Below are 18,284 nucleotides of genomic sequence, written 5' to 3' on the forward strand. Positions count from 1 at the left end.
GATTTTTACGGGATTATATTAAACAATTCCCCAGACATACAGTTCGGGGATTGCAAGTTTGTATGTGATACACCCACTGGTGGAAAAAGAGTCGAGGATGAGAGAGAGAAAGAGATAAGAGACAGAAATACGAGAGACAGACAGACAGACAGACAATACACAGAACAAATCTGAAAACCTACAAGAGAAACTGATACTAGTAACTGTTCCTGAGGATTCAGATAAAAGAGAAACTTCATTTTCACTACATATACTTTGCTACTCTTTGAATGTTACTTTGCTTTGTTTTTTCTATTAAATATTTCCATGAAAACTATTAAGATGAAAGAAAGTAAAATTCACCCATAATCTTACTTAAAAAAAATTTTTTTTTACAAAGAAAGACATAAAATCCCCTCCCCCAATCTAACCACTAACAAGTACTGAGTTCAGGTTCTTGCAGAACTGTTTATGCAAACTGATAGAATGATACTTTGGCTTTCACTTATGGATTTCTCTACACTTTCTCCCCACTGTCTTTCCTGCACCCTCACAGGAAGAGAGCCAGCTTTGAAAGCCCTTGGCCAGAAGGTTCCCTGTTGTTGTTCAGTAGCTTGGTCATGTCCAACTCTTGGCAACCCTATGGACTACCCAATGCCAGGCTTCCCTGTCCTTCACCATCTCCTGGAGCTTGCTCAAACTCATAATCATTAAATCAGTGATGCCATCCAACCATCTCATCCTCTGTTCTCCCCTTCTTCTCCTGCCCTCAATCTTTCCCAGGATTGGGATCTTTTCCAATGAGTCGTCTCTTTGCATCAAGTGGCCAAAGTATTGGAGCTTCAGCATCAGTCCTTCCAATGAATATTCAGGGTTGATTTCCTTTAGGACTGAGTGGTTGGATCTCCTTGCAGTCCAAGGGACTCTCAAGAGTCTTCTCCAGCACCACAGTTTGAAAGCATCAGTTTTTCAGCGCTCAGCCTTCTTTACAGTCCAGCTCTCACATCCATAAGTGACTACTGGAAAAACCATAGCTCTGACTAGACAGACCTGTGTTGGCAAAGTTATGTCTCTGCTTTTTAATATGTTGTCTAGGCTTGTCATAGCTTTTCTTCCAAGGAGTAAGTATCTTTTAATTTCATGGCTGAAGTCACCATCTGCAGTGATTTTTGGAGCCCCCAAATCACAGGGGTGTCTGATTCACCTCACAGAGGCAGAGAACAAAGCATGAGTGTTGGGAGGCATTTACACATTCAAACAGGAGGAAAAGAGCAGCAGAGGAGCGGGAGGAAGAGGAAAGGAGAACTTAGAGCCGCTCAAGTGCCAAAAATAACCTAGAGGAGGCCGCTGAGTAATAATGTGATCAGATAAGAAAAAGAAAGTACTGAAGGGAAGAGAGAGAATTTCCATTAGTGTGAAGGACATGAAAAGGCAGTTCACAGAAAAGGAAATACGAATGGCTTATACACATAGGGGAAAACATCCACTCTCTTACACAATTAAGGGAATGCAAATTAAAACAATAATGAGACACCATTTTCCCCTGTTGGACTGGCAAAAAGAAGGTAGGTGCCAGCTGGTAAGCACCTCTGGGAAATGCGAGAAGGCAAAACGGTTGTCTGAGAGGAGAGAGGAGGAGGAGAGCTGAGGAGAGAAGCAAAAGGCAAAGGAGAAAAGGAAAGTGAATGCAGAGTTCCAGAGAAGAGCAAGGAGAGATAAGAAAGCCTTCTTAAGTGAGCAATGCAAAGAAACAGAGGAAAACATAGAATGGGAAAGACCAGAGATCTCTTCAAGAAAATTAGAGATTCCAAGGGAATATTTCATACAAAGATGGGCTCGATAAAGGACAGAAATGGCAAGGACCTAACAGAAACAGAAGATACTAAGAAGTGGTGAGAATACACAGCAGAACTATATAAAAAATATCTTAATGACCCAGATAACCACAGTGATGTGATCACTCACCTAGAGCCAGACATCCTGGAATGAAAAGTCAAGTGGGCCTTAGGAAGTGTCACTACTAACAAACCTAGTAGAGGTGATGAAATTTCATCTGAGCTATTTAAAATCCTAAAAGATGATGTTAAAGTGCTGCACTCAATATGGCAGCAAATCTGGAAAACTCAGCAGTGGCCACAGGACTGGAAAATGTCAGTTTTCATTTCAGTCCCCAAAAAAAACAAACTACCGTATAATTGTGCTCATTTCAGATGCTCGAAAGGTAATGTTCAAAATCCTTCAAGCTAGTAAGTGAACCAAGAACTTCCAGGTGTTCAAGATGGATTTAGAAAAGGCAGAGGAACCAGAGATCAAATTGCCAACACCTGTTGGATCATCGAAAAAGCAAGAGAGTTCCAGAAAAACATCTACTTTTGCTTCATTGACTACGCTAAAGGCTTTGACTGTGTGGATCACAACAAACTGTGGAAAATTCTGAAAGAGATGGGAATACCAGACCACCTGACCTGCCTCCTGAGAAACATGTATGCAGGTCAGGAAGCAACAGTCAGAACTGGACATGGAACAACAGACTGGTTCCAAATAGGAAAAAGAGTACGTCAAGCCTCCTCATCATCTATATCGTCATCTTGCTTACTTAACTTCTATGCAGAGTACACCATGCGACATGTCGGGCTGGATGACTCACAGGCTGGAATCAAGCTTGCCAGGAGAAATATCAACAACTTCAGTTATGCAGATGATACCGTTCTAATGACAGAAAACAAAGAAGAAGTAAAGAGCCTCTTGATGAAAGTGAAAGAGGAGGGTGAAAAAGCTGGTTTAAAACTCAACATTCAAAAAACTAAGATCATGATATCCGGTCCTACCACTTTATGGCAAAAATGGGGGATGAAAATGGAAACAGTGACAGATTTTATTTTCGTGGACACCAAAATCACTGCAGATGGTGACTGCAGCCGTGAATTAAAAGATGCTTGTTCCTAGGAAGAAAAGCTATGACAGACTAGACAGTGCATTAAAAAGCAGAGACATCACTTTACCGACAAACGTTTTTTCCAGCAGTCATGTATGGATGTGAGAATCGGACCATAAAGAAGCCTGAGCGCTGAAAAATCGTTGCTTTCAAATCATGGTGCTGGAGAAGACTCTTGAGAGTCCCTTAGACAGCAAGATCAAACCAGTCAATCCTAAAGGAAATCAATCCTGAATTTTCATTAGAAGGACTGATGTTGAAGCTGAAGCTCCAATACTTTGGCCCCCTGATGGGAAGAGCAGACTCATTCGAAAAGACCTGATGCTGGAAAAGACTGAGGACAGGAGGAGAAGGGGACAACAGAGGATGAGATGGTTGGATGGCATCACTGACTCAAGGGCCATGAGTTTCAGCAAACTCCAGGAGATGGTGAAAGATAGGGAAGCCTGGCATGGTGCAATAAACGGGGTCGCAAAAAGTTAGACAAAACTGACCAACTGAACAACAGCAACAGTACCTTTATGTCTTAATTTATTAACTTGAAGCAATATTGTCTTCATGGCTGAGAAAGAAGTATAATTTAGCTTAGCCTTGTTCTCCTTTTCTGCTTCCCCAGTTTCATGTGATACTATTTTTAGTGAATTCCTGCAGACAGTGAATAAATATATTCACTGAGTCTACACACAGTAAGTTCCTTTCTGGGTGCTTGGTTGGTCTTGCAGCTTTTTTGTTTTTATCTCTTTTGCCTTTATGATTTTAAATAATACATTTAATCCTTTATTTTTTATATCCACAAAAGTCATCTTAATTCATATAAACTCAGGTTTTTGCTTTTGTGCTTTTGCAAATAATAGAAACTAGCTCTGACTACAGCTCTCAAAGGAGTGGGGAGTTGCTGAAAGAAAAGGGTGCTGGCTAGTTAGTGGGGTGTTTTACAGAATCCACAGATGGGCTGAACAGCCAGGACTCAGCAGTGTGAGCAGACAGAACAGCTTTCAAGCCAGAGAAGCAGCAGGAAGGTGCAGACTCTCTCTGGCTCCACTTGGGTCCAACAGGGATAGGGTCGTGTGGCGTAGTTCAGTTCAGTTCAGGCGCTCAGTCATGTCCGACTCTGTGACCCCATGAATCACAGCACACCAGGTCTCCCTGTCCATTGCCAACTCCTGGAGTTTACTCAAACTCATGCCCATTGAGTCGGTGATGCCATCCAACCATCTCATCCTCTGTCGTCCCCTTCTCCTGTCTTCGATCTTTCCCAGCATCAGGGTCTTTTCCAATGAGTCAGTTCTTCGCATCAGTTGGCCCCAGTATTGGAGTTTCAGATTCAACATCAGTCCTTCCAATGAATATTCAGGACCGATCTCCTTGAGGATGGACTGGTTGGATCTCTTTGCAGTCCAAGGGACTCTCAAGAGTCTTCTCCAACACCACAGTTCAAAGCATCAATTCTTCGGAACTCAGCTTTCTTTATAGTCTAACTCTCACATCCATACATGACTACAGGAAAAACCATAGCCTTGACTAGATGGACCTTGTTGGCAAAGTAATGTCTCTGCTTTTTAATATGCTGTCTTTGGTCATAACTTTTCTTCCAAGGAGCATCTTTTAATTTCATGGCTGCAGTCACCATCTGCAGTGATTTTGGAGTCCAAGAAAATAAAATCTGCCACTGTTTCTACTGTTTCCCATCTATTTGCCATGAAGTAATGGGTGTTCATTGGAAGGACTGATGCTAAAACTGAAACTCCAATACTTTGGCCACCTCATGCGACGAGTTGACTCACTGGAAAAGACTCTGATGCTGGGAAGGATTGGGGGCAGGAGGAGAAGGGGACGACAGAGAATGAGATGGCTGGATGGCATCACTGACTCTATGGACATGAGTTTGAGTGAACTCCGGGAGTTGGTGATGGACAGGGAGGCCTGGCATGCTGTGATTCATGGGGTCGCAAAGAGTCGGACACGACTGAGCTACTGAACTGAACTGAACTGAACGGGACCGTAGACATGGCTGCTAAGACAATCTGGAGAAAGGTGGGTCTTTTGCACCGCAATGCCGACAACTGGTGCCTGTCACACGATCAACCTCAGAAGGTCACTGAATAGAATGGACTCAGGATCTTTCTGGAGGAAAAACGGATAATATGACTCCTGCTTCTCACGACAGAACTATCTAGAAACCAGACTGCCCATGCCCCCAGGGGCCTGGTTCTCTCTCTTTCAGAGAGCCCCCAGGTTTCTTTGCACCCACTTCTCTAGGCAGACCCTCGCTTTAGTGGACCGTTTATAGGCAATCTGTACAGAGGGATTTGACGTCAGCATTCTTCTCCTTTCTGAAAACAAAGGCGCAGGTCTGCCCCCTGGTGGACGTGAATTGAAGTGACAGTTGCTCATCGTGTCCTTTCTCTTTGCGACCCCTTTCTCTTTACAGTCCATGGAATTCTCTAGGCCAGAATACTGGACTGGGTTGCCTTGCCCTCCTCCAGGGGATCTTCCCAACCCAGGGTACGAACCCGCGTCTCCTGTGGCTTTTGCATTGGTGGGTGGATTCTTTACCACCATGCCACCTGGGAAGCCCATTGGTTTCCTAGGCCTGCTGAAGCGTACCTCAAAGTGTTGGCTTTATACAAATACACACATACATACCTGACTAGACTGTCTCACAGTTCCCCAGCCTAGAAGTCCGAAATCGAGGTATTGGCGGGACCCTGTTCCCTTTGAAACCTGTAGGAATCCTTACCTGGCTCTTCCTAATTTCTAATGGTTTTCCGATTTCTTCCACACTCCTCAGCTTGTGAGGGCATCACTGCTATTCTCCATCTTCACGTGGTGGTCTCCCAATGTCTATTATTTAGTTTTCCTTCTGCAAATGTCTGTATCTGCATCCACATGTCCCCTTTTTTATAAGGATATCAGTCATATTGTGTTAGTGCCCACCTTACTCCTGTATGGCCTCATCTTAACTAATTACATCTGCAATGACCCTTCTTCCAAATGAGGTCACATTCTGAGCCCTGGCTTAGGACTTCACCATCCCTTTGAGGGGGTTACACATTTCAATCAATAACAGCATGTTTCTTTACCTCCTAGGCCTCAGCTTCTTCAAGTGTAAAATGAAAATGAAAATAATTGTGGCTGGTTCATAGATCGATATATCTAAACATAGAAAGATGTTGAGATATTTCAGTCAGACAGGTAGAAAGTTTCAGAATAAAATGTATGCCATGGTCTGTGTGTTTGGATGTGAACAGAAAATTTCTGGAAGGATGCTTAAGAAATACACTGCGTTATCTCTGAGGAGGGGGATAAGCGAGGTTGATGGCAAGGGAAGGAGGGGGTGAGCCTTCCCATTAGGTCCTTTTAGTTCTGCTTGAATTGCTTTATTTTATTTTTATAGTTTAATAATAAAAAGTGGAATAGACCACAGTAGCTTCTGCCTGGTTGGGTTGCTGTCAGGATCAAATGTGAATTGTAAACCACTCGGCCTGGTCAGTGCTCATTTGAATAGTGACTGTGGATATTCTCATTGCAGTTTTCACCAAATCATCCATTTAATAGCTCCGAATAGAAACAAGCTCAATTGTCCAACAAATGGGAAAGATTTATTCAGGAAATTACCATACAGCCATTATTATTAAGCAGCATTTAAAATTACTTTGACAAGAAACCCACACTAACAAGGACAACTATTCACAATATAATGGAAAGGGAAAAATAAAAAGCAGGATAGAAACTTCAAATTTTGTAGCATTTTTAAAGTAATGTAAAATTAATATATTATAATGTAATGCAAATGTAATATAAAATATAATGAAATATAAATACAGTCTAACCAATATAAAAGAGTAGTTTTGCAGTGTAGCAGGAATATTTTTTTATCCCTCTTTTTTTTCAGTTTTTAATAGTTTCCATTTTCCTTTTTTTTTTTAAAGGAACTTGCCTTATTTTTACAACAAGGGGAAGAAAAATCATTGGAATTAAAACAAGAGTGAGAGATTAATTGACATTTTAGTGACATTATTTTCCCTTTAGAAGGACTTAATATCCAGGCAAGTGATCACCCTCCCTACTCTACAGAAACCCTCATTTTCCAGAGAGAAAAAGCCAGCTCCAACACCATGTCTGAGAAGCTGATATCAAGCAGGACCCTGTGGGACTCCTAGTCACAAAAGCCTTTCTGGGTCCCCTATTTAAGAAATAGGCTTCATTCAGCCTCTATGACCTTCCCCAAGTTCCTGGAAGGTTCCAGCAGTTGTTAATTGGGGAAGAGAGGGGCTGTAAGACAAGGGAAGAACAAGCAGTCAAGAGAAACAATAGTCGGTCTTGGGGCAGGGTCCTGGCTCCTCATCAAGGCATACCCGCAATGCTGTCTTTGAGTTGCTTTGTAGATACTGAAACCCCGGCCAGGTAGGAGAAGTTAATGGCTAAGGACGGTATGCTGCCCATAGCAGGTAGACCCCAGACCAGGTGGAACCAGAATGGTGATGATGCTCACTCCCGTATACCTCACCACCAACCAGTCAGAAGAATGTCTGTGAGCTGACCATACCCTGCTCCCTAAACTCTCTCAGATTCCTCACTACCCCTTGCAGGTTAGGACACACAGTATTTAGGGCATTAGCCTTTCGTGTCCTTTTTTGCCTGGCAAAGCACTAAAGCTGTTCTTTTCTACTTCATGCAAAACTCTGTCTCCAAGATTTAATTCAGTATTGGGGTACAGAAGCTAGATTTGGCTTCAAAGCTCCATTTTTGAATTTGCAGCGATGATCTCTCAAGTTGCAAGATCTTTCCCAACATTTCCTTCTTCCTGCTAGGTCCACTGGCCCTATTTAAACTTTTAAATTTTCCTTTCCAAATGTCCCAGAGTCTCTCCCATCATTCTTTGACCCAGAAACCCTTGCATTGAGTGAATATGAGAATCAGAGTCTGCATGCTCAGTTTTCCACCTTGACTCCCGGCAGCTGGTCCAGCAACCTTGATGGTTGCTTCTCTAAACAGACCCAAAGCTGTCTACCTCTGTAATTCTTATCTGAGATCTTAAACGTCCTCATTGTTGGAAACCGCATGCTCTTCTTTAGTGGTTTTCCCCATCTTAGAGTTTATGCCCTGCCTCAGCCCCCTGTTTCTTCCCTCTTCTTGGCTGCCACCTAGAGATGCTCTCCCAGAAGTAATTTTGTTCTCGGGTCACCTCAGCTTGCAGCAGCTTGAAGCAGGGTTTTGGTTCCCAGCCAGAGATTAAGGCTGGGTCACAGCAGTGAGAGCACCAAATCCTAGCCACTACACAAGTGGTTGGTGACAAGGCCCTGGCTCTTTGGCTTTGCAGAGAAAGAATCCCCAAAAGATGGAAAGTAGTGAAACAAGTAAAGTGTTTATTATTAATAGAAGGAAAAGAGAGTTCAGTACGTATGGATAGACACACACGTGGACTCAGAGTCATGCCCTGTGGAAGTTTAAATCACTTATATGGGATATTTCTTCATGGTTTTCTTTGGCCAATCATTTGAATTTCCCTGATTCAAAGTGCATATTTGGTATATCTCAGGATCCTCCCATATGTGCCCATGCATCTCTTAGCCAAGATGAATTCTACTATGGAGGCCTATAGGTAGTTAGCATCACTTAGCATCGCTTGTCTTTTGACCTCCAAGGAGCCTTTCTGCCTGTGCGGTCCAAGAGATCTCCTGACTTCATGAATGAGGACTGTTTGGTCTCATTTTTCTATCTGGGCAGGGCCCAGACTCCCCCCTCAATTGTCCCATTCTTGTCTTGGAGTATCTACCCTGGGGGGAGTCTCATCTGCCTCTTGCCTCAGTTTCTCTTAATTCTCTCAAATGGGAGCTTTCACTAAGGATAATTCCCTATTCTGGGTCATGAGGGTGGGTCATGGGGTGGGTCATGAGGGTCATAAATGCCTTCTTTCACTCCACTCTCCCTTTCCACCCTGTGTTCACACTTATTATTTATTTTTATGAAATAAAAATTTATTGTTTCACTTATTTATTAGCTCACATTTATTATTATGAAAACATATCATTCATTAAGTGCTTATTAATACCTTATCTTATCTAACTAATTAATTAATGCTTATCTGATGCCTAAGATATCTAAGCTCCTGCTTCCTCCTTTCTCCTTCAAAAATTATCTGCCTCTGAAATATTTGAGTAAGATTTTAAGACTTTGTTAAGAGGATAAAAGACAGATCATAGACAAGAGAAAATATTTGCAAACACATATCCACCAAAAGATGAGTATCTAAAATATATAAAGAGCTCTTGGGCTTCCCTGGTGGCTGAGTGGTGAAGAATCTACCTGTCAACGCAGGAGAAATGGGTTCAATCCCTGATCCTGGAAGATCCCACATGCCATGGAGCAACTAAGCCCGCATGCCACAACTACTGAGCTTGTGCTTTAAAGCCCAGAAAGCTGTAACTACTGAGCCCACTTGCCCTAGAGCCCATGCCCTGCAACAAGATAAGATACTGTCATGAGAAGCCCGTGCACCACAGCTAGAGAAAAGCCCATGCGTCAGCAAAGAGCCAGGACAGCCATAAATAAGTAAATAAATATTAAAACACATAAAGAACTCTTGAAACTCAACAACAACAAAACCCACAAACAATCCGATTAGAAAATGGGCAAAAGATACGCAGAGACATTTTACTGAAGAGGAGATACAGATGGCAAATAAGAACATGGAAAGAGGGAAATGCAAATTAAAACCATAGTAAGACATCACCTCACACTTATCAAAATAACTAAAATGAAAAATAATGACAACACCAAATGTTGGCAAAGATGAAACATATATCACTAGTGAGAATGTAAAATGTTATAGCCACTCTGGAAAACAATTTGGCAGTTACTTTTAAAAACTAAAAATGCAACTGCCATGCGACCCCATAATTGTGGTCCTGGGCATTCATCCCAGAGAAATGAAAATTTATGTTCACACAAATATCTCTACACTAACATTTATAGCAGCTTTATTCGTAATAGCCCCAAACTGGAAATAACCCAAATGTCTTTCACAAGATAAATGGCTAAACAAACCATGGAATACCCACATCATGGAATACCATTCAGCTGTAAAAAGGAACAAACTCTCGATACATTCAACAACCTGTATGAATCTCCAGAGAACAATGCTGAGTGAAAAGAAGCCAGACCCCAAAGTCCACATACTGGAAGCGGTAGTCGCTCAGTCGTGTCCAACTCTTTGCAACCCCACGGACTGTAGCCCGCCAGGCTCCTCCATCCATGGGATTCTCCAGGCAAGAATATTGGAATGGGTAGCCATTTCCTTCTCCAGGGGATCTTCCCAAACCAGGGATCGAACCCAGGTCTCCTGCATTGCAGGCAAACTCTTTACCTTCTGAGCCACCAGGGAAGCTAATAAAGTCTACCTATTAAATGATTCCATTTATATAGCATTCTTAATAAAATCATAGAAATGGAGAACAGATTAGTGGTTGCTAGAGATTAAGAAGGGGGTGGAGGTAAGGAGAAAGTAGATGTGGTTATACAAGGGTAACAAGAGAAAGCTCTGTGGTGGTGGGAATGTCTCTTTCCTCGCTGTAGCTATCGCAATATTCTGACTGTGATATTGTACAAGACTGGTGCAAAAAGTTACCATCAGGAGACACAGGACACAGTGCATGGGATCGTTCTGTATTTTTACTTACAACTGCACATAAATCTATAATTATCTCAAAATTAAAAGTTTTTTTTACAAAGGTAAATTATAACATATAAAGGAAAAAAAAAAGGTGATTGTAAAATATTCCTCAGTTCAGTTCAGTCGCTCGGTCGTGTCCGACTCTTTGCGACCCCATGAATCTCAGCACTCCAGGCCTCCCTGTCCATCACCAACTCCCGGAGTTCACTCAAACTCATGTCCATCTAGTGGGTGATGCCATCCAGCCATCTCATCCTCTGTCGTCCCCTTCTCCTCCTGCCCCCAATCCCTCCCAGTATCAGGGTCTTTTCCAGGGAGTCAACTCGTCGCATGAGGTGGCCAAAGTATTGGAGTTTCAGCTTTAGCATCAGTCCTTCCAATGAACACCCAGGATCGATCTCCCTTAGAATGGACTGGTTGGATCTCCTTGCAGTCCAAGGGACTCTCAAGAGTCTTCTCCAGCACCACAGTTCAAAAGCATCAATTCTTCGGCACTCAGCTTTGTTCACAGTCCAACTCTCACATCCATACATGACCACTGGAGAAACCATAGCCTTGACTAGACGGACCTCTGTTGGCAAAGTAATGTCTCTGCTTTTTAATATACTATCAAGGTTGGTCATAACTTTCCTTCCAAAGAGTAAGCGTCTTTTAATTTCATGGCTGCAATCAGCATCCGCAGTGATTTTGGAGCCCAAAAAATAAAGTCTGACACTGTTTCCACTGTTTCCCCATCTATTTCCCTTGAAGTGATGGGACCAGATGCCATGATCTCAGTTTTCTGAATGTTGAGCTTCAAGCCAACTTTTTCACTCTCCTCTTTCACTTTCATCAAGAGGCTTTTATTTCCTTTTCACTTTCTACAAACCTATAATTATCTCAAAATAAAAAGTTTTTTTTTTAACAAAGGTAGATTATAACATATAAAGGAAAAAACAAAGGTGATTGTTAAATATTCCTCACTTCATAGTTAATACATGGTAGTACTTACCATGGACTAGGTACTTCAGATTACTAATTTCAGCTTTTTAAATCCTATTATGTAGTACTATTATGATCCTGAGTTTAAGCAACTTGCCCAAGGTGATATAGTTAGTTCCGTGGTGGACCTGGACTTTGAACCCAAGCACTCTGATTCCATTTTAGCCCTTACACTGTAGTATAAAGGTCACAGCACTGTAGAGATACAGTCCAGATCCTAGACTTGCTGTTTTGGCCTCAGGGTCTCCTTCTCCCAGAACTTCCTTTCTCAGGCCTCCAGAGTATACATCTCCATCTCTTTTTTATGAGTTTCAGCAGTACAAACCTACCAATGGATCTGCCTTTAAACTTTGAGGGAATGTAATTATCTCGCATAATAAAATGATGGCTGCAAAGCTGATGGATTCAGCAGTTCCATAACATCCATAAAGTCCACCTTCTTTCTGCTGTTCCGTTCTACCATCCTTTCCTAGGAGCTTCCTCATGACCTCAAAATGGCTGCCCAAGCTCCAGGCAGCATTTTCTCCCAACAGTATCCAGAGTCAGGAGAGGGATTGTTTCTTCCCTCTTTGTCTCCTCTTGATCAACAAGGAAAACCTCTGCCAGGAGCCCCGGCACACTCTCCATTCATGTCTCATTGACCAGAAATGTCTCATGTCTGTACCTCTAAGCCCATCATTAAGTAAAGGGAAAAGGAAAACGTGGTTTATTTAGACCAATTATGCCACTTCCTGGGGGCAGAGGCCTCCACCCCTGAAGAACAAGATCCCATGGAGTACAGATGGTAGCTGAAAGATGAAAAATTTAGAAAGCAAGTTCTATTACAAAAGAGAAACAATGCTTGCTGTCTTGGGAAAATTAAATTTTCATTACACTTTGCTTACAGAAGTAGCCCTCACCTTGGGAATCACCCTCTTCAAGTACAAGCGCCTGGGGTTGAGTGTGAACTGTCAGAAACAGGACAGGCCAGCTCAGCAGTTCTCAAATATTAATGTGCCGAAGAATCACCATAGGAGACTGGTGGAAAGGCTGGAACTTGAACTGAAGTTCATGTAATTCTAACATCTGGGTTTATAGCCACTGTGTTATTGAGCTCCTACATGCCCGCTATTGTCCTAGGAGGTCCCTTAACGCCTAGAGGCTAAGAAGTTTCCCTTAGTTAAGTGAGCCCCTGAGACCTGGTTAATCTCTCAAGTCTGTTGCCCAATGAGGTCTGGCTGTTTGCTGCTTGAAAATCAGTATGAAAGAGAGTAGGAGAGAGAGAGCAGGGTTGGTAGAAATGAAAGATGCTTTCAATCAGAATGCCAGCAATCCTGGAAGAGGGTGGACTCAGAGTCCCCAAAAACCATCTCCAAAGATTCTGCTCAGAGATAAAAGCTTTTCAGGGGGGAAAGGGAGATAGTCTCAGTTAACCGTTGAGATGGGGTGGAGGGAAGCAATTAGAGTCATGGCCATCCCCACTTTGTGCGGGCTTGTGTGCAGGTTTGGCAACTTATGATTTTTCTTTAGACACCACCTTGTTCGCAGTTGTCGATTACTGAAGGGGGAGCTAGGAGAGAGATCTGCTTATCTGTGAAGAACTCATTCTTCGTTTCTACTTCTTTGATCTACAGAAAGGACCAACAGGTTAGGCAAGGTAGTGTGTGGTCAAGAGATCCAAGAGGTGTGCTAGGACCAGAGATGAGTAGAGCGTGGGGCTGCCTGGTTTCAGGTTAGTGACAAGACAAGAGGGTCTCCTGCAGAGAGCCCTTTCTTGCCAAAAGCTGCTTACATTTCTTGAGGGCCAAAGTTGTGCCTGCCCAATTCTCCAGCCCTTCAGACAGAGAAGTCTGCTCTCCTTTGAAAGTCTCATCCAGGGATCATCCACAAAGTGGTAGTCCCATTGTCTGTTTCCTTTCTGCCCTCAGCCTATCAAGAGTCCTTCTTTTCAATGAAGAAAGGGAGTATGTGTGATAAACAGATTCTCTTCTGACTTCTCAATTTTTTCATAAGTAATGTCCTAACCAAGCAATGTCTGCCGCTGCTAAGTTGCTTCAGTCATGTCCGACTCTGTGTGACCCTATGGACAGCAGCCCAGGTTCCTCTGTCCACGGGATTCTCTAGGCCTACAGTCCTTCAAAGTTTTGACATCCTATGGCAGAGGAGTCTGAGGCACGTGTGAGTGAAAAGGAGGAAAAGGAGACTACAGTTATCCCTGCTGAACATTGCCTTTCCCTGGGGAGAAACGGTGGGAAGTGACTGTGGCCTCTGGATCTCATCAAACACCAAGCATCCCTTAGAATACTTATTGGAATCTGCAAAACTAATGAGCGATTGCTGAAGCTACCTTCCCGCTAATGGCGCGGCATTGTATTTCCGCTAATGAGCACTGATTGGCACCACATTCAAATGCAAATCTAGGTCTTTGTTTCTTACAAATAACTTTTTTTTCATTTGTTTCTTACAAGTAACAAGCCCTGGGGGATTGAGAATTTCAGCTTGATTGCAAATCTAATTCGGAGTTTGGAGATATTTTATTCTTCCAATCCTTACCCCAAACCTGCCTGCTCACCCCATTTTCCCGGAGTCATAAAAAAAAAAAAAGTCCTTTTGGAGTAGACCTTAAATTTAAAAAGAGATGGTGGGCTCAGATGTGCATCGAAGTTGGAACTGATCTGGGGTGGGAAAAAGAGTACATACGGATGGACACCCAGGTGGATCAGAGAGTCACACCTTCGCGGTAGTTTGAATCACTTTTATTCTGGGTTTCCTTTGGCCAATCATCTCTCTTTTCCTGGATCTAAGTTTGTATTAGGTTTATTTCAAGGTCCTCCCCTGTGTGTCCACACGTCTCTCAGCCAAGATGGTATCCAGCGAAGAGGCTTATGGATAGTTTGACAGCACTTACTATGAGCTGATGATCGCCAAAGAGCCTTTCTGGGCATGCGTAGTTGGTAAGGGCTCCTTGACTTTGAGAATAAGGTGTAAGTGGTCTTTTATCTCTTATCTGGGCAGGGCTCAGCTCCTCTTTCCTGCTATTATGGAGTATGTGTCCACAAGGGAGAAACTCCAGCTGCTCAGCCTGGGACCCATCTATCTCCCGCCTGAGTACAGGTTCTGACAGTTTAACAAGAGGCTGTCTGCACCAGCAATATTATGAAAAAATGTCCTGCTTCTCCCACCTCTCTTGAATCTTAAGATCTTACTACCTTGTAGCTTCCAGGTCTAGGAGACTTTCATCTTAGTCTTGATATCCATTGTTAACAAATAAAATTCAACTCAACAAATCACGAATCAAGCAGTATTCAATCTAGCAGATGGAAAGGAGCTCCAAAGAACAGACAAGGCAAGAGACTGTGTGGGCAGAAGGGAGCAGGATCAGGAAGCTGCACTAGGTAAAAAGTGGATAAAGGTTATTATCCTTAGAGGGGTTGTCAGGGGTCTGTCGGGCCACCTAATTAATGCTGATCAGGCAATTTCTAACTTACTGGTGTAAGATTCCATTTCTGGGAGAGTCAAATCTGTAATTAAGTCTCGGTTTGGTTGATACGGGGCTTGGTATTGAAGAAAGAAATTGCAACCCACTCCAGTATTCTTGCCTGGAGAATCCCGTGGACAGAGGAACCTAGTGGGCTAAGGTCCATAGGGTCACACAAGTGACTTCATTTTGGAACTCTTGTCTTTAACACTGTCAGGTGTGTGTGTTCCTTTCCCTTGGTTTGGTCTCATCATAGCAAAGCTTTGAAATGATGTACCAGTGTTACAGCTCAGTTACAGCCCAAGAGTTTATTAAGCAGACAGCAGATCATATACCCCAAGAAGTGAGGGCAGGCCGCCCTGAAGGAGTGGCCTCAACCTGTCTTGGCTTCCCTTTTTATACTTTTTGTCTCCTCCCTATTGGAACCTGATTGGTTCTTGAATACATAAAATAAGGCTCATATATGTAAGGCGAGTACACAGAAAAAGAGAGCAAGCTGGGCAGTCAGGCAAGAAAAGGGAAATTTATTAGAGGGAAAAGAGAGGGTGACTGGCCCTTAAGGAGAACCATTGTCCTCCCTTTCTGACAGAGTCCTTCTTACACCCCACCAATGAAAAATCCTCTGGAGGGATGGTCACATAGCCGGAGGTCTGGAATCTGGTGGTCTCGCAGCTTTGAGAAGATAGGAGCCAGTGAGATAACAGGATGCCATTTGGGCAATTTGGTCAGTCTCAAGGATCACTGTGATTTATTCTTTGTTTGCGAGGTCGACAAAACTAGCCCTCTTATCAATGAGACCCCATGTGGGCCCCATCAATATCTGTCATTGATCAGGAAGGGGGCACTTTGAGTGCTTGGACTTTTTCTTTGTTCTCTTTTTCATCCGCTTTCTAACCGCCATTTTGGACTCCCCTTTTTTTCTGCTCTGACTACCTAACAGCACCATCATGTCAACACGTTACCTTAACACACATTGTTGAAAACAGCGCTTTAGAGAATACCTGTTCCCCTGTCTGCACTTCTCCTGAGCAATCAGGATCTAGCTCAGGCACAGCGGGTGTTTAATGGTTGCCCATTGAGCTAATACATTCACGTGCAGCGTAATGGCCCATTTCTCCCGCCATCTTTTATTCTTTCCGCCTATTTCCTACATTCTATGGAATGTGATCGCCCAAGACTAATCAAAGGGAGAGAATCCAGTGCAATAGCTGGATTCATGAGGATTTCTTCTCCAGAGCTGCAGAGGATGCTAAGCCCTGCTGGCTGCAAAGGCAACTGCTAGGATCTATGACTGAGTGGCCCTTTGGGGGAGGCTGGTTAAGTGAGTTCATCAGTCCACTCTGGAGCTGGTACACTGGGAAACAAGTGCTCAGGTCTGAGAAAGGAGGCAATATAAATAGAAGTTGAGGTACCAACTTAACCACCAGATAGACCTGGATTTGAAGCTGAGCTCTTCCCAATAGGAGCTGTGTGAGCTGGGGTGAGTTCCTTAACTTCTCTAAGCATCAGTTTCCTCATCAGTAAAATGGGGGTGATACTAGTCTATAGTGAATTGATTACCATACCTTGAGGAGGTTTCTTCCGTAATCTAATTTTAGCTGTGTGATTTGCTTTGACCAATGGGACAGCAGCAAATGCAATGCAAGCAGAAGCTGGAGATGGGCTTGCAACATTAGGGCTTACTCTCTCTTGCTGTTAAGAACCTTTCCTCCATCATGTGAACAAGCGTGAGCTGACTGGTGAGAGGCATGTGACTGTCACCCAAGCTGACACCAGGCCAACTGCCAGACATATGAGTGAGGCTTTTCCTAGACCATCCAGCTCCAGCCAAGCCAGCCCAAGTCAGAATAACCCCCCAACAAACCCATAGTAATGTGAGAAATGTTTGTTATCTTAAGACATTACCTTTGAGGGAGGAGGGGTTGTTACACAGCAAAAGCTGACCAATACACATTTCCTCACCAGAGTGATGCTTGAGATGTAAATGCACATGTATAAAAAGTACTTCAACCAGTGCCTGACACATAAGCATTTAATCAGTTTGGATCACATAATTGGATCTATGAAACCAGGATACTGGCAGCTTCTGGAAGACGATCTTCACTGAAACAGAGAGGCAAGAAAAGAAAGTCTCCTTCCTTTACACAATGCACGGGGCCAGACCTGTTTCCCTCACACAGGGTGGCTCTTCCAGACCCTGCAAAATCACCACGTCATTGCTGGTCTGCACAGATGTGAGTGTTTCATTTCGGTGTCATCTTGATGATCTGTATCAGCTGCAGGATTAGTCAGTGGCAAGGGAGCAGACCCTTCTACTCCAGTGCCACCGACAAAAACCCATCAGAGACCCAGCGAGTAACACACTCACCCACCGAGGTGGTCTGACAAGAGCCCCTTCCCCACTAGTCAACAGGTGTGACAGAACTAGGCTACAGTGGATTCACTGTATGGACATTTACGCTTAACCCAAATTACAATACCTCTCAGCCTATCACCTGCACCCCATTCCTATATCTAAAGAGAAACCTCATCTAGAAAATTCCCTGGCGGTCCAGTGGTTAGGACTCTGTACTCTCACTGCAGAGGGTCCAGGTTCAATACCTGGTCAGGGAACTAAGATCCCACAAGTCACACCGCATGGCAGGAAAAAAAAAAAAAAAAGCAACTTCATCTGCACTCACACACCAGTTTTCCACTGCAACTGAAAACACAAAAGTTGCCAAGTTTTTTCTCTCTGCTTCAGACTGAGATGCAAGAAGCCACATCAAGGAACCACTAGCTGACAGTGTCCCTTGTGAGAATGTGCTGGCATTGAAGTGCCACCTCCCAATGCTCACAATGCAGAGAGGTCTCGGGGCCCCACAGAGAGTGGATTCTGCACACGAGCGGCCCTTCCCACCACTGCATCACTGCAACTGCTTGCTTCCCCAGCAGTCACAAAGGCTCTCATAGAAAACAGTCCTACAGACAGCATCTTTGTAAAAGTCAAACATTGGAAACAACCCAGTTGTCCTTCAACAGTAGAATGAGCTTTTTTTTTAAGAAGTGTGGTTAAGTTACACAGCGGATGGGAGGCCAAAGAACAGTGAGAATGCACTCCACACAACAGCATGCATGCCGTTCTCAGACACGAAATTAAGTGAAAGAAAATACTCACCAAAAAAGTATTTTCAATAAATCTACATAAAGCTCAAAAACAAGCAAAATCAAACGACATGATTCAGAGATTCATTCTAAGGTGATATATTTGCAAAGAA

The 18,284-nt window shown here is 43.3% G+C and overlaps 1 non-coding gene across 1 annotated transcript; it reads left to right on the forward strand.

Annotated features, from left to right (window-relative positions):
- The first annotated feature begins 17,567 nt into the window (after positions 1 to 17,567).
- Positions 17,568 to 17,640, forward strand: TRNAE-CUC (transfer RNA glutamic acid (anticodon CUC)). Its single transcript has one exon. It is a non-coding gene; the product is annotated as a tRNA-Glu (tRNA).
- The last annotated feature ends 644 nt before the right edge of the window (positions 17,641 to 18,284 follow it).

Source organism: Moschus berezovskii, chromosome 27 (assembly GCF_049115385.1).
Source record: "Moschus berezovskii isolate FMDL1 chromosome 27, NW_MosBer_1.0, whole genome shotgun sequence".
NCBI lineage: Eukaryota > Metazoa > Chordata > Mammalia > Artiodactyla > Moschidae > Moschus > Moschus berezovskii.